This window comes from Salmo salar, chromosome 12, assembly GCF_965601325.2.
Source record: "Salmo salar chromosome 12, fSalSal1, whole genome shotgun sequence".
Lineage (NCBI taxonomy): Eukaryota > Metazoa > Chordata > Actinopteri > Salmoniformes > Salmonidae > Salmo > Salmo salar.
The window spans coordinates 22,997,821-23,021,475 of NC_138302.1; the positions used below are offsets into that span (position 1 = coordinate 22,997,821).

Consider the following 23,655-nt stretch of genomic DNA (forward strand, 5'->3'; position numbering starts at 1 on the left):
GAATACAGTAAGAAGGGCCTCACATCAGAATAAAGTAAGAAGGGCCTCACATCAGAATACAGTAAGAAGGGCCTCACATCAGAATAAAGTAAGAAGGGCCTCACATCAGAATACAGTAAGAAGGGCCTCACATCAGAATAAAGTAAGAAGGGCCTCACATCAGAATAAAGTAAGAAGGGCCTCACATCAGAATACAGTAAGAAGGGCCTCACATCAGAATAAAGTAAGAAGGGCCTCACATCAGAATAAAGTAAGAAGGGCCTCACATCAGAATAAAGTAAGAAGGGCCTCACATCAGAATACAGTAAGAAGGGCCTCACATCAGAATAAAGTAAGAAGGGCCTCACATCAGAATAAAGTAAGAAGGGCCTCACATCAGAATACAGTAAGAAGGGCCTCACATCAGAATAAAGTAAGAAGGGCCTCACATCAGAATAAAGTAAGAAGGGCCTCACATCAGAATACAGTAAGAAGGGCCTCACATCAGAATACAGTAAGAAGGGCCTCACATCAGAATAAAGTAAGAAGGGCCTCACATCAGAATACAGTAAGAAGGGCCTCACATCAGAATAAAGTAAGAAGGGCCTCACATCAGAATAAAGTAAGAAGGGCCTCACATCAGAATACAGTAAGAAGGGCCTCACATCAGAATAAAGTAAGAAGGGCCTCACATCAGAATAAAGTAAGAAGGGCCTCACATCAGAATAAAGTAAGAAGGGCCTCACATCAGAATACAGTAAGAAGGGCCTCACATCAGAATAAAGTAAGAAGGGCCTCACATCAGAATAAAGTAAGAAGGGCCTCACATCAGAATACAGTAAGAAGGGCCTCACATCAGAATAAAGTAAGAAGGGCCTCACATCAGAATAAAGTAAGAAGGGCCTCACATCAGAATACAGTAAGAAGGGCCTCACATCAGAATACAGTAAGAAGGGCCTCACATCAGAATACAGTAAGAAGGGCCTCACATCAGAATAAAGTAAGAAGGGCCTCACATCAGAATAAAGTAAGAAGGGCCTCACATCAGAATAAAGTAAGAAGGGCCTCACATCAGAATACAGTAAGAAGGGCCTCACATCAGAATAAAGTAAGAAGGGCCTCACATCAGAATAAAGTAAGAAGGGCCTCACATCAGAATACAGTAAGAAGGGCCTCACATCAGAATAAAGTAAGAAGGGCCTCACATCAGAATAAAGTAAGAAGGGCCTCACATCAGAATAAAGTAAGAAGGGCCTCACATCAGAATAAAGTAAGAAGGGCCTCACATCAGAATAAAGTAAGGAGGGCCTCACATCAGAATAAAGTAAGGAGGGCCTCACATCAGAATACAGTAAGAAGGGCCTCACATCAGAATACAGTAAGAAGGGCCTCACATCAGAATACAGTAAGGAGGGCCTCACATCAGAATACAGTAAGAAGGGCCTCACATCAGAATACAGTAAGAAGGGCCTCACATCAGAATACAGTAAGGAGGGCCTCACATCAGAATACAGTAAGAAGGGCCTCACATCAGAATACAGTAAGAATGGTGTCACATCATTGCATCCTCGACTTGCATGTTCTGTTAATATGAATTACCATAATGTAAATTGATTTCTGTCATTTTGAGAACTGTGGATGGACGCCCTAATCAGGTTACGTACCCAATGCATATGGGTCCAGTAAAGTTCCCAAATGTCCAGTAAATTCAAATGCTGCCGGTCAAATGTCCAGCGCCACATTTTCCTAACGGAAACCCTGGTGTGTGTGTGTGTGCTGGCATGCGTCCGTGTTTGTGTTTATCTCCTGTCATGAACATTTAATAGTGCGTGAGGCTTGGGGGTATAATACTGCAGTGTTCACTGAAGATCCAACTAAGTCATACATACAGGGGGTCTCCTCTATACAGGGGGTCTCCTCTATACAGGCGGTCTCCTCTATACAGGCGGTCTTCTCTATACAGGCGGTCTCCTCTATACAGGCGGTCTCCTCTATACAGGGGGTCTCCTCTATACAGGCGGTCTCCTCTATACAGGCGGTCTCCTCTATACAGGCGGTCTCCTCTATACAGGGGGTCTCCTCTATACAGGGGGTCTCCTCTATACAGGCGGTCTCCTCTATACAGGCGGTCTCCTCTATACAGGGGGTCTCATCTATACAGGAGGGCTCCTCTATACAGGAGGGCTCCTCTATACAGGCGGTCTCCTCTATACAGGGGGTCTCCTCTATACAGGCGGTCTCCTCTATACAGGCGGTCTCCTCTATACAGGCGGTCTCCTCTATACAGGGGGTCTCCTCTATACAGGCGGGCTCCTCTATACAGGCGGGCTCCTCTATACAGAGCGTCTCCTCTGTACAGGGGGTCTCCTCTGTACAGGGGGTCTCCTCAACAAACCAAAAAATATACACACACACACACACACACACACACACACACACACACACACACACACACACACACACACACACACACACACACACACACACACACACACACACACACAGGGCGCCAATGATACTTGTATGATACTGTGTGTTTGTCTGCTTATGCACTAGTGTGTGTGTGTAATGAACACGATGGGAGACAGAGTGCTGGTTTCAAGCGCAGGGAGCAGCAGGTGTTTATTGGTAAAGGACCACAGGAGGAGGCAGGTAGCTGGGTCCAGGGGCAGGCAGAAGGTCATACACAGGAAGAGGCAGGTAGCTGGGTCCAGGGGCAGGCAGAAGGTCATACACAGGAAGAGGCAGGTAGCTGGGTCCAGGGGCAGGCAGAAGGTCATACACAGGAAGAGGCAGGTAGCTGGGTCCAGGGGCAGGCAGAAGGTCATACACAGGAAGAGGCAGGTAGCTGGATCCAGGGGCAGGCAGAAGGTCATACACAGGAAGAGGCAGGTAGTTGGGTCCAGGGGCAGGCAGAAGGTCATACACAGGAAGAGGCAGGTAGCTGGGTCCAGGGGCAGGCAGAAGGTCATACACAGGAGGAGGCAGGTATCTGGGTCCAGGGGCAGGCAGAAGGTCATACACAGGAGGAGGCAGGTAGCTGGGTCCAGGGGCAGGCAGAAGGTCATACACAGGAGGAGGCAGGTAGCTGGGTCCAGGGGCAGGCAGAAGGTCATACACAGGAGGAGGCAGGTAGCTGGGTCCAGGGGCAGGCAGAAGGTCATACACAGGAGGAGGCAGGTAGCTGGGTCCAGGGGCAGGCAGAAGGTCATACACAGGAGGAGGTAGGTAGCTGGGTCCAGGGGCAGGCAGAAGGTCATACACAGGAGGAGGCAGGTAGCTGGGTCCAGGGGCAGGCAGAAGGTCATACACAGGAGGAGGCAGGTAGCTGGGTCCAGGGGCAGGCAGAAGGTCATACACAGGAGGAGACAGGTAGCTGGGTCCAGGGGCAGGCAGAAGGTCATACACAGGAAGAGGCAGGTAGCTGGGTCCAGGGGCAGGCAGAAGGTCATACACAGGAGGAGGCAGGTAGCTGGGTTCAGGGGCAGGCAGAAGGTCATACACAGGAGGAGGCAGGTAGCTGGGTCCAGGGGCAGGCAGAAGGTCATACACAGGAAGAGGCAGGTAGCTGGGTCCAGGGACAAGCAGCAGGTCATACACAGGAGGAGGCAGGTAGCTGGGTCCAGGGGCAGGCAGAAGGTCATACACAGGGGGTCCAAAAAGGCAAAAGTACAGGCAGAGAAAAGACTGGTAACGTCATCCGGGAGATCAGGCAATAAGTTGATAACAGGAAATCCGATAGGCTAAAGTACAGGTAGGGAATAGGCAAAAAGGTGTCGTTAGTGAGGCAGGCAAAAACTATCATACACGGGATGAGTTAAATTACGTGAAAAACAGAGCTCTGAATAGAAGTGTCACAAAACAAACAATACCTCACAATGATGGGGTTTAAAAAACGGAACTAAATAGTGTGTGATGATGACATACAGGTGTGTGAACAGCTGATCAGGATTCAGGTGATTGGGACCTAGAGAGTGAGCTGCGTTCAGGGGTCTATGTGTTGTAGAGTGTGAGTTGGAAGCAGACGTTACATTGTGGGTGTTGTCTGCTTGTGTTAGTGTGTGTGTTGTCTGCGTGTGTGTGTGTGTGTGTGTGTGTGTGTGTGTGTGTGTGTGTGTGTGTGTGTGTGTGTGTGTGTGTGTGTGTGTGTGTGTGTGTGTGTGTGTGTGTGTGTGTGTGTGTGTGTATATACATTTATTTGTGTCGGCCTATAGTGTGAATGTGCTATCCTTGTCTAGTGGGGATGTGGTCATCATTACAGGCTGTAGGGACATCAGGACACCAGATGTAGGCAGCAGAACCATGGGTGGTACTTCCCTATTAGGGGACCAACTCTGCATTTCAGGGAGGGGTGTGTGTTTAGGGAAATAGCGGCCCTTGGTACAGGAACAGTATGATGGTATGAAAATCTGGATACTGTCCAACCCTAGAATGTATACGTGCAAGCGTGCGTGTGTATGTATACAAGGGAGTATTTGTTGCTGCTCCTCCCCTTCAGTATTGGTATGCAGCATTTGCTTTGATCATTAACCCAGGGCAGCTGACACATGTTTGTTTATGTATGCATCTGTCCCTCTCTCTTGCTCTCTCTCTCTCTCTCCCTCTCTCTCTCTCTGCCTCTCCTTCTCTCACTCCCTCTCTCTCTCTCTCTCCCTCTCTTCCTCCCTCTCACTTCTCTCTCTGGCTCTCCCTCTCTCATTAACTGATAAACATGCCATTAGCGCTCAATTGAATTTTAAACACTCACTCTCACCCTCAAGCCATATCTCTAGTGGACTCCCCCTCCTCCCCCCTTTCCTTACCCCCTCTCCCCCACAGTATTTCAGGGCATGGGCCTCTCTCTCCCTCCTCCCCCCTGTCCCCCAAAGTATCGCTGCCAGCAGGGTATAGGCCCCTCTCTCACGCACATGTGCACACACACACGCACTCACTCTCTTTTCCTCTCTCTCTCTCTCTCTCTCTCTCTCTCTCTCTCTCTCTCTCTCTCTCTCTTTCTTTCTCTCTCTCTCTCTCTCTCTCTCTCTCTCTCTCTCTCTTTCTCTCTCTCTCTTTTCCTCTTTCTCTTCCCTAGAGAAATCAGCATTGCTAATGCCAACTGGCTGGGCTATAAACACCTGGCACATATGTCCCCTCATGCCCTCCCTGTCTTCTCTCACTCTCTCTCAGGAAATGGTCACTGACCTCACTCTCCATCTCTCTCCCTCCTTTGTCTGTACTCTCTCATTGGGCTGGCAGGTAGCCTAGTGGTTAGAGCGTTGGGCCAGTAACTGAAAGGTTGCTGGATCAAATCTCTGAGCAGACAAGGTAAAAATATGTAATTCTGCCCCTGAACAAAGCAGCCAGGGGCAGAACCGGTAGGCCGTCATTGGTCCCCGGTAGGCCGTCATTGTTCCCCGGTAGGCCGCCGTTGTTCCCCGGTAGGCCGCCATTGTTCCCCGGTAGGCCGCCATTGTTCCCCGGTAGGCCGTCATTGTTCCCCGGTAGGCCGTCATTGTTCCCCGGTAGGCCGTCATTGTTCCCCGGTAGGCCGTCATTGTTCCCCGGTAGGCTTTCATTGTTCTCCGGTAGGCTTTCATTGTTCCCTGATAGGCTGTCATTGTTCCCCGGTAGGCCGCCATTGTTCCCCGGTAGGCTGACATTGTTCCCCGGTAGACCGCCATTGTTCCCCGGTAGGCCGCCATTGTTCCCCGGTAGGCCGTCATTGTAAATAAGAATTTGTTCTTAACTGGCTTGCCAAGTTAAAAAAAATTTTGGTTTCTGACAGTTTGGAGTTTACTCAGCTTTCTTCTCAAGGACACAATGGCCTTTAGGTTGGAAAGAGAAAGGGAGAGAGATTGAATACACACACACTTGTACACTGTCTTTCATAGAGTGAAAATAAGTGGGTATCAGAAAGAGAAAGACACTTTGTTTCTGCACTTCTGTCTATTTCTGTCTCCACAGCAGCCATAGTAGATGAAGCGTGTGTGTCCCTTCATCGTGTGTGTGTTCTTCGCTGGGATTGTGTGTATATGTGTGTGCCCAGCAGCCTGTGTATTATACAGAATCAATGGAATCCATCAGGTGCATTAAAGGCTAAAGTGTGTCAGGCTGTCAGGCCTAAGTGTTCCTCTCAGTGTTTGTGTGTGTGTGTGTGTGTGTGTTTGTGTGTCAAGCTAAGTGTTCCTCCCATACACTGACTGGATAGATGTACATCCTAGAGAGGGTTGACACACAGAGTATAGGGTTATTAGGGAAGTTTATATTGACATGATTCCAGCTCTATAGCTTTTCCTTCCAACTATGTTGGACACGCATCCACTTCCATTTGCAGAGACACCACCATACATAAACACAGGCACACCCTTTTTTGTTATTTTGATACATCTGGAAAAATGTATTTTTAGCTATATGAAACATGTTTTGCTTTGAAAACCAGCCAGGTCACCGTGATACAAGTCAGTATTCAACGTCCATCCATGTCTGAGGACGTCAGGAGATGATGTGGGAACCGGCCACTAGGGGTAACAGTGAGCGATGTTACCATCAAAGTAGGTTTCGATGTTGTGGACGGGGATGGAAGATGGGCGTAAGCATCTGCCCCTGGTGCAAAAGGTTTCGTATCCGAATCCAGCGACAGAAAGTAGCTTTTAAAATGTTTGTTTTAAGCCTATCCCAAACCTTAACCATTCGGAGGTAATGCCTAACCTTAAGAATAAAGACTTTGAAATTTGACGTTCGAGAAACATGGATGAACGTCTAATTCTGACGTGAGACTGAGATCTGGAAGCTGAAAACAGCCTATCGCACAAAAATATAAACGCAACATGCAACAATTACAGTTCATATAAGGAAATCAGTCAATTGAAATAAATAGATTAGGCCCTAATCTATGGATTCCACATGACTGGGAATACAGATATGCATTTGTTGGTCACAGATACTTTAAAAAAATGTAGGGGCATGGATCAGAAAACCAGTCAGTATCTGGTGTGGTGTGACCACCATTTGCCTCTCCTTCTCATAGAGTTGATCATGGCCCACTTGATTGTTGTCCCACTCCTCTTCAATGGCTCTGCGAAGTTGCTGGATATTGGCGGGAACTGGAACACGCTGTCGTACACATCGATCTGGAATACCCAAACATGCTCAATGGGTGACATGTCTGTGTATGCAGGCCATGGAAGGACTGGGCCATTTTCTTTTTTTCTTCCTTTTTTCTCCCCAATTTCATGGTATCCAATTGGTAGTAGTTACAGTCTTGTCTCATCGCTGCAACTCCCATACGGACTCAGGAGAGGCGAAGGTCGAGAGCCGTGCGTCCTCCGAAACACAACCCAACCAAGCCACACTGCTTCTTAACACAACGCACATCCAACCCGGAAGCCAGCCACACCAATGTGTCGGAGGAAACACCGTACACCTGGCGACCTGGTCAGTGTGCACTGCGCCCGGCCCGCCACAGGAGTCGCTAGTGTTCGATGAGACAATGATATCCCTGCCGGCCAAGCCCTCCCTAACCCGGACGACGCTGGGCCAATTGTGCGTCGCCCCATGGACCTCCCGGTCACGGCCGGCTGCGACAGAGCCTGGGCTCGAACCCAGAGTCTCTGGTGGCACAGCTAGCACTGTGATGCAGTGCCTTAGACCACTGCGCCACCCAGGAGGCCGGACTGGGACATTTTCAGCTTCCAGGAATTGTGTACAGATCCTTGGGGCCGTGCATTATCATGCTGAAACATGATGTGATGACGGCGGATGAATGGCACGACAATGGGCCTCAGGATCTCATCATGGTATCTCTGTGCATTCAAACTGACATCGATAAAATGCAATTGTGATCGTTGTCCATAGCTTATGCCTGCCCATACCATAACCCCACTGCCACCATGGGGCACTCTGTTTACAACGTTCACAATGCGAGCAAACCACTCGCCAACACGATGCCATACACGGCTGTCTGCCATTTTTTAATTTTTTTTAATTTTATTTTATTTAACCTTTATTTAACTAGACAAGTCAGTTAAGAACATTGTCCTGCTGGAAAAACCAATCCTCAGAGTTGGGGAACATTGTCAGAGCAGAAGGAAGCACGTTTTCTTCCAAGACAACCTTGTACGTGGCTTGATTCATGCGTCCTTCACAAAGACAAATCTGCCTGATTCCAGCCTTGCTGAAGCACCCCCAGATCATCACCGATCCTCCACCAAATGTCACAGTGGGTGGAGACACTGTGGCTTGTAGACCTCTCCAGGTCTCGCACCCACTGTGAAATGTGGTTGTCCTGGAAGAAAACTTGCTTCCTTCTGCTCTGACAATGTTCCCCAAATCTGAGGATTGGTTTTTCCAGCAGGACAATGCTCCATGCCACACAGCCAGGTCAATCAAGGTGTGGATGGAGGACCAACTGATCAAGACCCTGTCATGTCCAGCCCAATCTCCAGACCTGAACACCATTGAAAACCTCTGGAATGTGATCAAGAGGAAGATGGACGGTCACAAGCCATCAAACAAAGCTGAGCTGCTTGGATTTTTGCACCAGGAGTGGCATAATGTCACCCAACATCAATGTGAAAGACTGGTGGAGAGCATGCCAAGATGCATGAAAGCTGTGATTGAAAATCAGGGTTATTCCAACAAATATTGATTTCTGAACTCTTCCTAAGTTAAAACATTAGTATTGTGTTGTTTAAAAATGCATATTAACTTATTTTCTTTGCATTATTCAAGGTCTGACAACACTGCATCTTTTTAGTTAATTTGACCAATTGTAATTTTCTGCAAATAAATGCAGAAAATGACAATATTTTTATTTGGAATTTGGATGTTGTCAGTAGTTTATAGAATAAACCAAAAATGTTCATTTTACCCAAACACATACCTATAAATAGTAAAACCAGAGAAACTGATAATTCTGCGGTCTCTTAATTTTTTCCAGAGCTGTATATATAAATATAGGACAAAACACACATCACGACAAGAGAGACGACACAACACTACATATAGAGAGACCTAAGACAACAACATAGCAAGGCAGCAACACATGACAACACAGCATGGTAGAAGCACAACATGACAACAACATGGTAGCAACACAACATGGTAGCAGCACAAAACATGGTACAAACATTATTGGGCACAGACAATAATGTAGAGACAACAATATTTCACGCAAAGCAGCCACAACTGTCAGTAAGAGTGTCCATGATTGAGCCTTTGAATGAAGAGATTGAGATAAAACTGTCCAGTTTGAGTGTTTGTTGCAGCTCGTTCCAGTCGCTAGCTGCAGCGAACTGAAAAGATGAGCGATCGAGGGATGTGTGCGCTTTGGGGACCGTTAACAGAATGTGACAGAACGGGTGTTGTATGTGGAGAATGAGGGCTGCAGTAGATATCTCCGATAGGGGGGAGTGAGGCCTAAGAAGGTTTTATAAATAAGTATCAACCAGTGGGTCTTGCGACGGGTATACAGAGATGACCAGTTTACAGAGGAGTGTAGTGATGTGTCCTATAAGGAGCATTGGTGGCAAATCTGAGGGCCGAATGGTAAAGAGCATCTAGCCGGTCGAGAGCACACTTACCTGCCGATCTATATATTATGTCTCCGTAATCAAGCATGGGTAGTATGATCATCTGAATCAGGGTTAGTTTGGCAGCTGTGGTGAAAGAGGAGCAATTTCGATAGAGGAAACCAAGTCTGGACACGGTCCCGTGTGGCTTAGTTGGTAGAGCATGGTGTTTGCAACGCCAGGGATGTGGGTTCGATTCCCATGGGGGACCAGTACGGGAAATAAATGTATGAAATGTATGCCTTAACTACTGTAAGTCGCTCTGGATAAGAGCGTCTACTAAAATGTAAAAAGGTAGATTTAACTTTAGCCTGCAGCTTTGATATGTGCTGAGAGAAGGACAGTGTACCGTCTAGCCATACTCCCAAGTACTTGTATGAGGTGACTACCTCAAGCTCTAAACCCTTCGAGGTAGTAATGACACCTGTGGGAGGAGGGGCATTCTTCATACCAAACCACATGACCTTTGTTTTGGAGGTGTTCAGAACAAGGTTAAGGGTAGAGAAAGCTTTTTGGATACTAAGAAAGGTTTGTTGTAGAGAATTTAACACAAAATCCGGGGAGGGGTCAGCTGAGTATAAGACTATATCATCTGCATATAAAGGGATGAGAGAGCTTCCTACTGCCTGAGCTATGTTGTTTATATAAATTGAGAAGAGCGTGGGGCCTAGGATTGAGCCTTGGGGTAGTCCCTTGGTGACAGGCAGTGGCTAAGACAGCAGATTTTCTGACTTTATACACTGCACTCTTTGAGAAAGGTAGTTAGCAAACCAGGCCAAAGACCCCTCAGAGACACCAATACTCCTTAGCCGGCGCACAAGAATGGAATGGTCTGTCGTATCAAAAGCTTTGGCCAAGTCAATAAAAATAGCAGAACAACATTGCTTAGAATCAAGGGTAATGGTGACATCATTGAGGACCTTGAAGGTTGCAGTGACACATCCATAACTTGAGTGTAAACCAGATTGCATATCAGAGAAAATACTATAGACATCAATAAACACTTTTGATAAACAGGACAAAATAGAAATAGGCCTATAACAGTTAGGATCAGCTTGATTTCCCCCTTTAAATAAAGGACGAACCGTGGCTGTCTTCCAAGCAATGGGAACCTCTCCAGAAAGGAGAGACAGGTTAAAAAGGTCAGAGATAGGCTTGGCGATGATAGGGGCAGCAACCTTGAAGAATCGGTCTAAACCATCTGATGTTTTTTTGGGGTCAAATTTCAGGAGCTCCTTGAGCACCTCGGACTCAGTGACCGCCTGCAGGGAGAAACTTTGTAGCAGGGCAGGGGAAAAAGAGGGAGAAGCATCGGGGATAGTCGCATTAGAAGGGGTGGGAGATGAGGAAATGTTGGACGGGCAAGGAGGCATGGCTGAGTCAAATAGGAATCCTGACTTAATGAAGTGGTGATTTAAAGAGCTCAGCCATGTGCTTCTTGTCAGTAACAACCACATCATCAACTTTAAGGGACATGAGCAGCTGTGAGGAGGGTTTATTCTCCAGGTCTTTAACCGTTTTCCAGAACTTCTTGGGGTTAGACCCACAGAGAGAGAACTGCTCCTTAAAGTAACTAACTTTGTCCTTCCAGATAGCCTGAGTTTACTTATTTCTCATTTGCCTGAACGAGAGCCAGTCAGCCTGAGTATGCGTGTGCCAAGCCTTTCGCCAAATGCAATTCTTGAGGTGGAGTAAGATCACGGTTGTTTTTAATTCAAATGTTCTTTATGCGGGCGTGTTTGTTAACAATACTATTGAAAATATTAAAAAATAATGTCCAAGTGTCTTCGACAGAGGGGATCAAGCTGTCACGTTTTACCAGGAGCAGGAGAGGGGTAGAGTCAATAGCAGGAGACTGAGGTCCGGTAGTGCAATAGCGTTTATTCACACCCGAAAACAAAAACAAGAAGCCGAAAGGCACAGGGCGCACACAACACCCAAAGAGGGAAAACGCTCCAAAATGAATGACGCACGGGGCGCAGCCCGGCCAACACATGAATAGGGAGCAGCGCTCACTAACGTCTGCCCTGAAGAGACATAAAACAATCCCGCACGAAATCCCGAACAGGAAAGACACACTAAATACCCCCCCCCCACTAATGACAGACAAGGAACAGGTGCGGATCAGACAGACAAAACCAAAAGACACAGAAACATGGATCGGTGGCAGCTAGTAGGCCGGCGACGACGACCGCCGAGCTCCGCCCGACTGAGGAGGGGTGCCACCTTCTGTGGATACTGTGACACAAGCTGATTCTATACCATTTTACAGAGGCCAGTTCATGAAGGAAGGCTTGCTCATTAAAGTTTTTTTACCAAGCAACTATGACAAATCAGGACAGGTCATTTCACTGAGCACCCATTACGAACACAGGCTGTAAAACAGTGATCACTAAGGTCATTACAGAAAACACCAGACTGATTTAAAAAAAAAAAATGTCACCTTTATTTAACCAGGTAGGCAAGTTGAGAACAAGTTCTCATTTACAATTGCGACCTGGCCAAGATAAAGCAAAGCAGTTCGACAACATACAAAAACACAGAGTTACACATGGAGTAAAACAACATACAATCAATGATGCAGTAGAAGAAAAAAAATGAAGAAAAAAAAAAAAGATTATATACAATGTGAGCAAATGATGTGAGATAAGGGAGGTAAAGGCTAAAAAATGCCATGGTGGCAAAGTAAATAAAGTATAGCAAGAAAAACACTGGAATGGTAGATTTGTAGTTTGAAGAAAGTTCAGAGATAAAATATAAATAATATGGTGCAAAGGAGCAAAATAAATAAAATAAATAAATACAGTAGGGGAAGAGGTAGTAGTTTGGGCTAAATTATAGATGGGTTATGTACAGGTGCAGTGATCTGTGAGCTGCTCTGACAGCTGGTGCTTAAAGCTAGTGAGGGAGATAAGTGTTTCCAGTTTCAGAGATTTTTTTAGTTCGTTCCAGTCATTGGCAGCAGAGAACTGGAAGGAGAGATGACCAAAGGAGGAGTTGGCTTTAGGGGTGACCAGAGAGATATACCTGCTGGAGCGCGTGCTACAGGTGGGTGCTGCTATGGTGACCAGTGAGCGGAGATAAGGGGGGACTTTACCTAGCAGGGTCTTGTAGATGACCTGGAGCCAATGTGTTAGGCGACGATTATGAAGCGAAGGCCAGCCAACGAGAGCGTACAGGTCGCAGTGGTGGGTAGTATATGGGGCTTTGGTGACAAAATGGATGGCACTGTGATAGACTGCATCCAGCTTGTTGAGTAGGGTATTGGAAGCTATTTTGTAAATGACATCGCCGAAGTCGAGGATTGGTAGGATGGTCAGTTTTACGAGGGTATGTTTGGCAGCATGAGTGAAGGATGCTTTGTTGCGAAATAGGAAGCCAATTCGAGATTTCACTTTGGATTGGAGATGATTGATGTGAGTCTGGAAGGAGAGTTTACAGTCTAACCAGACACCTAGGTATTTGTAGTTGTCCACAAATTCTAAGTTAGAACCGTCCAGAGAAGTGATGCTGGACAGGCGGGCAGGTGCAGGCAGCGATCGGTTGAAGAGCATGCATTTAGTTTTACTTGTATTTAGGAGCAGTTGGAGACCACGGAAGGAGAGTTGAATGGCATTGAAGCTCGTCTGGAGGGTTGTTAACACAGTGTCCAAAGAAGGGCCAGAAGTGTACAGAATGGTGTCGTCTGCGTAGAGGTGGATCAGAGATTCACCAGCAGCAAGAGCGACATCATTTATGTATACGGAGAAAAGAGTTGGCCCAAGAATTGAACCCTGTGGTACCCCCATAGAGACTGCCAGAGGTCCAGACAGTAGGCCCTCCGATTTGACACACTGAACTCTGTCAGAGATGTAGTTGGTGAACCAGGCGACGCAATCGTTTGAGAAACCAAGGCTACTGAGTCTGCCGATGAGGATGTGGTGATTAACAGAGTCAAAAGCTTTGGCCAGGTCAATGAATACGGCAGCACAGTATTGTTTCTTATCGATGGCGGTTACGATGTCGTTTAGGACCTTGAGCGTGGCTGAGGTGCACCCATGACCAGCCCTGAAACCAGATTGCATAGCGGAGAGGGTGCGGTGGGATTCGAAATGGTCGGTAATCTGTTTGTTAACTTGGCTTTCGAAGACCTTAGAAAGGCAGGGTAGGATGGATATAGGTCTGTAGCAATTTGGGTCAAGAGTGTCACCTCCTTTGAAGAGGGGGATGACAGCAGCTGCTTTCCAATCTATGGGAATCTCAGACGACACGAAAGAGAGGTTGAACAGGCTAGTAATAGGGGTTGCAATAATTTCGGCAGATAATTTTAGAAAGAAAGGGTCCAGATTGTCAAGCCCAGCTGATTTGTAGGGGTCCAGATTTTGCAGCTCTTTCAGAACATCAGCTGAATGGATTTGGGAGAAGGAGAAATGGGGGAGGCTTGGGCGAGTAGCTGTGGGGGGTGCAGTGCTGTTGAATGCAGTAGGGGTAGTTAGGTGGAAAGCATGGCCAGCCGTAGAAAAATGCTTGTTGAAATTCTCAATTATAGTGGGCTTATCGGTGGTGACAGAGTTTCCTATCCTCAGTGCAGTGGGCAGTTGGGAGGAGGTGTTCTTATTCTCCATGGACTTTACAATGTCCCAGAACTTTTTAGAGTTGGAGTTGCACGAAGCGAATTTCTGTTTGAAAAAGCTAGCCTTGGCGTTTCTAACTGCCTGTGTGTATTGGTTTCTAACTTCCCTAAAAAGTTGCATATCGCGGGGGCAGTTCGATGCTAATGCAGAACGCCACAGGATATTTTTGTGTTGGTTAAGGGCAGTCAGGTCTGGGGAGAACCAAGGGCTATATCTGTTCCTGGTTCTAAATTTCTTGAAAGGGGCATGCTTATTTAAGATGGAGAGGAAGGCATTTAAAAAAAATAACCAGGCATCCTCTACTGACGGGATGAGGTCAATATCCTTCCAGGATACCAGGGCCAGGTCGATTAGAAAGGCTTGCTCGTTGAAATGTTTCAGGGAGCGTTTGACAGTGATGAGTGGAGGTCGTTTGACCGCTGACCCATTACGGGTGCAGGCAATGAGGCAGTGATCGCTGAGATCTTGGTTGAAAACAGCAGAGGTGTATTTAGAGGGCACGTTGGTTAGGATGATATCTATGAGGGTGCCAGTGTTTGCGGCTTTGGGGTTGTACCTGGTGGGTTCATTAATAATTTGTGTGAGATTGAGGGCATCAAGCTTGGATTGTAGGATGGCTGGGGTGTTAAGCATGTCCCAGTTTAGGTCACCTAGTAGCACGAGCTCTGAAGATAGATGGGGGGCAATCAGTTCACATATGGTGTCCAGAGCACAACTAGGGGCCGAGGGGGGTCTATAGCAGGCGGCAACGGTGAGAGACTTGTTTTTGGAGAGGTGGATTTTTAAAAGTAGAAGTTCAAATTGTTTGGGTACAGACCTGGATAGCAGGACAGAACTCTGCAGGCTATCTCTGCAGTAGATTGCAACACCGCCCCCTTTGGTCGTTCTATCTTGTCTGAAAACGTTGTAGTTAGGGATGAAGATTTCAGAGTTTTTGGTGGACTTCCTAAGCCAAGATTCAGACACAGCTAGGACATCCGGGTTGGCAGAGTGTGCTAAAGCAGTGAATAAAACAAACTTAGGGAGGAGGCTTCTAATGTTAACATGCATGAAACCAAGGTTATTACGGTTACAGAAGTCATCAAAAGAGAGCGCCTGGGGAGTAGGAGTGGAGCCAGGCACTGCAGGGCCTGGATTCACCTCTACATCCCCAGAGGAGCAGAGAAGAATAAGTATGAGGGTACGGCTAAAAGCTATAAGAATTGGTCGTCTGTGACGTCCAGAATAGAGAGAAAAAGGAGCAGGTTTCTGGGGGCGATAAAATAGCTTCAAGGTATAATGTACAGACAAAGGTATGGTGGGGTGTGAGTACAGAGGAGGTAAACCTAGGCATTTAGTGATTATGAGAGAGATATTGTCTCTAGAAACATCATTGAAACCAGAAGATGTCATAGCATGTGTGGGTGGAGGAACTGAGAGGTTGGATAAGGTATAATGAGCAGGGCTAGAGGCTCTACAGTGAAATAAGCCAATAAACACTAACCAGAACAACAATGGAGAAGGCATATTGACATTAAGGAGAGGCATGCTTAGCCGAGTGATCAAAGGGTCCAGTGAGATACCTGTCAGGATTATTTGTGAGGATAACATCAAGAAGAGTAGCCTTTGATGGGTGTTTGGAGTCATACCTTGTGGGATTGGTAATAATCTGAAATAGATTTAGGGAGTCCCATTGCTTTAGGACTTGGTCAGCTAGTGTAAGCATGTCCCAGTTTAGGCCAACTAGCAGGACAAATTCAGACTTAGTGTAAGGGGCCAGGAGAGAGGTTAGGGCAGGTAGGGTACAGGCCGGTGCTGATGGAGGACGATAGCACGCAGCAACAGTCAACAAAGAGCTATTTGAAAGTTTAATACTTAAAACCAGCAAATAAAATTGTTTGGGGACAGACTTGGTGGAGACAACCGAGCACTGAAGGTGATCCTTGGTAAAGATTGCTACTCCCCCACCTTTGGAAGATCTGTCTTGCCGAAAAAGGTTATAACTAGAAAGGCTAACATCAGTATTCAAAACACTCTTCCTTAACCACGTCTCAGTAATGACCAACACATCTGGATTGGAGCTGTGGACCCACACTTTCAATTGATCCATTTTAGGTAATAAGCTTCTAGTGTTAACGTGCAGAAGACACAGGCTTTTACGAGAGCAGAAATCAGTGAAGCAGATATCAGAGCACAAGTCAGAATTGGGGCTAGCAAGGGTAGATGGGCCAGGGTGTACATACACATTTCCAGATATCATCAACAGTAATACAATCAGGGCACGGCCTAGGACAGGGAGAGCTCTGCAGTGCTGATTTATGACATGTGAATGTGCATCAGATGGCAACAAGATCATATTGTACAGCCATCTGCCCGGTACAGTTGAAACCGAGATTCATCCGTGAAGAGCACACCTCTCCAGTGTGCCAGTGGCCATTGAAGGTGGGCATTTGTCCATTAAAGTCGGTTACGATGCCGAACTGCAGTCAGGTCAAGACCCTGGTGAGGACGACGAGCACGCAGATGAGCTTCCCTGAGACGGTTTCTGACAGTTTGTGCAGAAATATTTTGGTTGTGCAAACCCACATTTTCATCAGCTGTCCGGGTGGCTGGTCTCAGACGATCCTGCAGGTGAAGAAGCCAGATGTGGATGTCTTGGGCTGGCGTGGTTACACATGGTCTGCAATTGTGAGGCCGGTTGGATGTACTGCCAAATTCTCTAAAACGACATGGTAGAGAAATTAACATTAAATTATCTGGCAACCGCTCTGGTGGACATTCCTGCAGTCAGAATACCAATTGCACACTCCCTCAAAACTTGAGACATCCGTGGCATTGTGTTGTGTGAAAAAATTGCACTTTTAGAGTGGCCTTTTATTGTTACACCTGTGTAATGATCATGCCGTCTAATCAGCTTCTTGATATGCCACACCTGTCAGGTGGATGGATTATCTTGGCAAAGGAGAAACGCTCACTAACAGGGATGTAAACAAATTGATGCACAAAATATGAGAGAAATAAGCTTTCTGTGCATTTCTGGGATCTTTTATTTCAGCTCGTGAAACATGGGCCCAACACTTCACATGTTGTGTTTATATTTTTGTTCAGTGTAGTTTTGGTGATAAGGCTACATGAGACTTGTACATGTGAATATACATACAGGGTCGGTTACTATAAAGTGGGTATTTAGTGTAAATGGTACAGAAGTGTTTTCATCTGAATCTTAGACAGTAAGAAAAACGTCCAAATACAAGCCTATATGGAATGTGTGTTATGCAAGGCAGGCTAAACTCAATGACCTTTTGAGAACACAAACACACTCTCTCTCTTTCTCTAATTCAATTCAAAGGGCTTTATTGGCATGGGGAAACATATGTTAACATTGCCAAAGCAAATGAAGTAGATAATATACGAAAGTGAAATAAACAATAAAAATGAACATTAAACATTACACTCACAGAAGTTCCAAAAGAATAAAGACATTACAAATGTCATTATGTGTATAGTGTTGTAAAGATGTGCAAATGGTTAAAGTACATAAGGGAAAGTAAATAAACATACATTTACATTTACATTTACGTCATTTAGCAGACACTCTTATCCAGAGCGACTTACAAATTGGTGCATTCACCTTATGATATCCAGTGGAACAACCACTTTACAATAGTGCATCTATACATAAATATGGGTTGTGTTTACAATGGTGTTTGTTCTTCACTGGTTGACCTTTTCTTGTGGCAACAGGTCACAAATCTTGCTGTTGTGATGGAACACTGTGGTATTTAACCCAGTAGATATGGGAGTTTATCAAAATTGGATTTGTTTTCTAATTCTTTGTGGGTCTGTGTAATCTGAGGGAAATATGTGTCTCTAATATGGTCATACATTTGGCAGGAGGTTAGGAAGTGCAGCTCAGTTTCCACCTCATTTTGTAGCCAGTGTGCACATAGCCTGTCTTCTCTTGATAGCCAGGTCTGCTTACGGCGGCCTTTCTCAATAGCAAGGCTATGCTCACTGAGTCTGTACATAGTCAAAGCTTTCCTTAATTTTGGGTCAGTTCCAGTAGTCAGGTATTCTGCCACTGTGTACTCTCTGTTTAGGGCCAAATAGCATTCTAGTTTGCTCTGTGTTTTTGTTAATTACTTGACACATTGGAAAGAATTATCTTTTTGATGTCTCATGATTTGGTTGGGTCTAATTGCGTTGCTGTCCTGGGGCTCTATGGGGTCTGTTTGTGTTTGTGAACAGAGCCCCAGGACCAGCTTGCTTAGGGGAGTCTTCTCCAGGTTCATCTCTCTGTAGGTGATGACTTTGTTATGGAAGGTTTGGGAATCGCTTCCTTTTAGGTGGTTGTAGAATTGAACGTCTCTTTTCTGGATTTTGATAATTAGTGGGTCTCGGCCTAATTCTGCTCTGCATGCATTATTTGGTGTTTTACATTGTACACGGAGGATATTTTTGCAGAATTCTGCATGCAGTCTTAATTTGGTGTTTGTCCCATTTTGTGAATTCTTGGTTTGTGCGTGGACCCCAGACCTCACAACCATAAAGTGCAATGGGTTCTATAACTGATTCAAGTATTTTTTAGCTAGATCCTAATTGGTATGTCAAATTTTATGTTCCTTTTGATGGCATAGAATGCCGTTCTTGCCTTGTCTCCCAGATCGTTCACAGCTTTGTGGAAGTTACCTGTGGCGCTGATGTTTAGGCAGAGGTAGGTATTGTTTTTTGTGTGTTCTAGGGCAGTGGTGTCTAGATGGAATTTGTATTTGTGGTCCTGGTGACTGGACCTTTTTTGGAACACCATTATTTTGGTCATACTGAGATTTACTGTCAGGGCCCAGGTCTGGCAGAAGATCTAGGTGCTGCTGTAGGCCCTCCTTGGTTCTATCATCTCTCACACACAAACAAACACAGACATAAATACACACTCCTTCCCTCTCTCCTTTTGTCTCTCTTTCACTCTACGCTCTCTTCCTTTCTCTCTTTCTCTTTCTCTCTCTCTCTCTCTCTCTCTCTCCCTCTTTCTTTCTTTCTTTCTTTCTTTCTTTCTTTCTCTCTCTCTCGCACACACACACTCCCTTTTCTTGCAGCAGTACATTGTTTTGATAAAATCCACTCATCTCTGATTCCCTTGTCCTGCCTCAGTAAACATAGACAGTTGGTAACAAGACCACTGTAAGATTGTGTGTGCTGTGTTGCCCACTGTTGTACAACTTTCCATTCACTTCCTCTTGCTGTTTCTCACACTCTAGTGTCCTTCCCCCCTGTCCCTGTTCCTGTTCACTGGCCCACACACACACACACACACACACACACACACACACACACACGCACACACACACACACACACACACACACACACACACACACACACACACACACGCATACATACACACATGCATACATACACACACACACACACACACACACACACACACACACACATGCAGAGACAGACAGACACATACATGCAGAGACAGACAGACAGACACATACATGAAGAGACAGACAGACAGACAGACAGACAGACAGACAGACAGACAGACAGACAGACAGACAGACAGACAGACAGACAGACAGACAGACAGACAGACACATACATGCAGAGACAGACAGACACATACATGCACAGACAGACACATACATGCACAGACAGGCAGGCAGGCAGGCAGGCAGGCAGGCAGGCAGGCAGGCAGGCAGACAGACAGACAGACAGACAGACAGACAGACAGACAGACAGACAGACAGACAGACAGACAGACAGACAGACAGACAGATAGACAGACAGACAGACAGACACATACATGCAGAGACAGACAGACACATACATGCACAGACAGACAGACACATACATGCACAGACAGGCAGGCAGGCAGGCAGGCAGGCAGGCAGGCAGGCAGGCAGGCAGGCAGACAGACAGACAGACAGACAGACAGACAGACAGACAGACAGACAGACAGACAGACAGACAGACAGACAGACAGACAGACAGACAGACAGAAGGTCATGGCCTAGTACGCTCATATTAAATCCAACTAAGGGACCACAACTCCGAGGCACATGCCACACACACACACACACACACACACACACACACACACACACACACACACAGACAGGCTAGAATAGGATAGAATAGATTACTATATTAGGTTTGTTGTTCACAGTGACACCAGTGACAGTGACTGATCTGGCAACAGAAGAGAGAGAGAGAGGAGAGATAGAGTCTGGTGGGTTTTGGTTCTCATGAACTGATTTGAGGGGTGGAGAGAGGGAGGGAGATAGAGAGGAAAGGGGAAAACCTAGTCAGTTGTACAACTGAATGCATTCAACTGAAATGTCTTCCGCATTTATAAAAAAAAAAGTATATTATTTAACCATTTAACTAGGCAAGTCAGTTAAGAACAAATTCTTATTTACAATGACGGCCTACAGCGGCCAAACCCTAACACGGACGACGCTGGGCCAATTGTGTGCCGCCCTGTGGGACTCCCAATCACTGCCGGTTGTGATACAGCCTGGAATCGAACCAGGGTCTGTAGGGATGTCTCTAGCACTGAGATGCAGTGCCTTAGAATGCTGCGCCACTTGGGAGCCCCAACCCCTCTGAATCAGAGAGGTGTGTGAAAGAGGTGCAAGCGAGAGGTAGAGCGAGAGAGTTCCCTTTTGTACTTCAACCATTTGCACATTGTTACAACACTGTATATATACATAATATGACATTTGTAAGTCTTTATTCTTTTGGAACTTCTGTGAGTGTAATGTTTACTGTTCATTTTTATTGTTTATTTCACTTTTGTATATTATCTACTTCACTTGCTTTGGCAATGTTAACATATGTTTCCCATGACAATAAAGCCCCTTGAATTGAATTGAATTGAATTGAATTGAGTTAGAGAGACACCGGGAAATGAGATAAGAGCACTTCTTCTTATGGTGGTGTGTCTGCCAATGGAAGTGGTAGAGTGAAAAGTTGGAGAGAAAGAAGGAGAGAGAGAGAAAGATAGATAGTGATGGAGGAAAGTGAGTGATGAAGGGAGGAGAGAGAAACTTAAAGACAGAAGAGATGAATGAATGAATCAGCCTTGGTGATTCTAAAAGACAAGTGAGAGAAACAGAGAAGCACAATATGAGTGTGTGACTCACTCAGTAAAGTGCTAGTGCAAACACACACGCACTCATACATACAGACTGACGCGCGCCCACACACACACACACACACACACAAACGCATACGTACAAACTGACGTACACACACACTTATACATGCGCTTACTAATATACAGATCAAATACACTCACAGCAAAGGCTGACACGTCACACGTAGCTAGATACATCTTTCGTGTGTGTGTTCATCTGAAACATATTCATAGACACACACTTTTTTCATTTAAAACATATTCAGAGAACTTTTGCATTAGTGCAGGAACAGGGAACTAGTTCCTAGAAAGATTTTTTTAAATTACAATTTGTTTTACAGTTTTCCTATTTGCTTACAATCCCCTGAGCTTCCACTGTGTTTTGATTATGAGAGCTAGCCTAGCTAGCATCAGTAATGTTGAATAATGAGAGCACTAGCTAACCTAGCGTAGCATTGGCTGTGTTTGAACTGTGAGCCATCTATCTAGCCTGGATAGCATTTCATTTTGAACTGTGAGAGCAGTTAGCTAACCTATTCTAGCATTGGGTTTGAACTGTGAGAGCAGTTAGCTAACCTATTCTAGCATTGTGTGTGAACTGTGAGAGCACTTGCTAGCCTAGTTAGTATAAGCTCTTAGCATAAGCTCTTTTTGAACTTGCCTGGCATTAGCCATGTTTAAAATTATGAGAGCTAGCCTTGTTAGTATTAGCTGTATATGAACTATAATACCTTTATCTAGCCCAACTAGCTTTAGCGTGTTTGAACAGGCTGATACCGGCTGGCCGTTGGCCACTTCTAGTACTCCAGTGTTTGTGTATTTCCTTGTTTGCCCCACAGCATTGTTAAAGGAAAGATGACTAAGTTACAAAACTCCTCATGCCAGTTGTATTTCTGCCAGCTTGAACGGCAATAGCTCAGATACACGTGAAAACATTAAAGGACCCCTGTAATCGATAAAACATCATTCAGAGCTGCACAAAAACCATATAACATTCAAAATAGGTGAATCTTTCCTTTAAATGGCAATTCCACCACTTTTCAACCTCATATTCATTATCTCCAGCACAATACCAGTGTCTCTACATATGTGAAAACGGCACGTTTCAATGATCTGTGGTTAAAAAAATAAGAAGAAAGGTCCTCATGCTTCTCTGTGACATTTTATTTCTTTTGATGCCATCAGATATAACTTTTTCCCATATACACTGGTATTGTGCTGGCGATAATGAAAATGAGGTTGAAAAGTGGTGGAATTGCCCTTTAACTCCGCCACTACAGTCTCTGGTGTTGTGCAAACACACTGTGATACACCACAGCTTATATTACTGTCTCTCTCTGTCTGTCGGCAAGTCTGAATCACTGACTGACTGACTGACTAACTAACTGTCTGACTGTCAGACTGCACAGTGCAACTGCTGGGTTGATTGTGTGTAGGGAGCGTGTGTGTGTTATGGTGATTGTCTGTGTATTATTAAGTGTGTATGTTATGGTGGTTGTCTGTGTATTATTAAAACCTCTCTAGGGTAGGTGGGACGAAATCGTCCCACCTACTCAACAGCCAGTGGAATCCCGTGGCGCGTTATTCAAATACCTTAGAAATGCTATTACTTCAATTTCTCAAACATAGGACTATTTTACACCATTTTAAAGACAAGACTCTCGTTAATCTAACCACACTGTCCGATTTCAAAAAGGCTTTACAACGAAAGCAAAACATTAGATTATGTCAGCAGAGTACCAAGCCAGAAATAATCAGACACCCATTTTTCAAGCTAGCATATAATGTCACATAAACCCAAACCACAGCTAAATGTAGCACTAACCTTTGATGATCTTCATCAGATGACAATCCTAGGACATTATGTTATACAATACATGCATGTTCTGTTCAATCAAGTTCATATTTATATCAAAAACCAGCTTTTTACATTAGCATGTGACGTTCAGAACTAGCATACCCACTGCAAACTTCCGGTGAATTTACTAAATTACTCACGATAAACGCTCACAAAAAACATAACAATTATTTTAAGAATTATAGATACAGAACTCCTCTATGCAATCGCGATGTCCGATTTTAAAATAGCTTTTCGGTGAAAGCACATTTTGCAATATTCTGAGTAGATAGCCCAGCCATCACGGGCTAGCTATTTAGACACCCACCAAGTTTAGCCCTCACCAAAGTCAGATTTACTATAAGAAAAATTGGATTACCTTTGCTGTTCTTCGTCAGAATGCACTCCCAGGACTTCTACTTCAATAACAAATGTTGGTTTGGTTCACAATTATCCATAGTTATGTTCAAATATCCTCTGTTTTGTTCGTGCGTTCAAGACACTATCCGAAGGGTGACGCGCCCGACGCGTTTCGTGACAAAAAAAATCTAAATATT

General features: G+C 45.3%; 1 protein-coding gene across 2 annotated transcripts in view; it reads left to right on the forward strand.

Annotated features, from left to right (window-relative positions):
* The window catches only part of LOC106588832 (adenylate cyclase type 9), an 81,487-nt gene that overhangs the window by 38,162 nt on the left and 19,670 nt on the right, over nucleotides 1-23,655 (forward strand). The gene's annotated exons all lie outside the window — the stretch shown is intronic.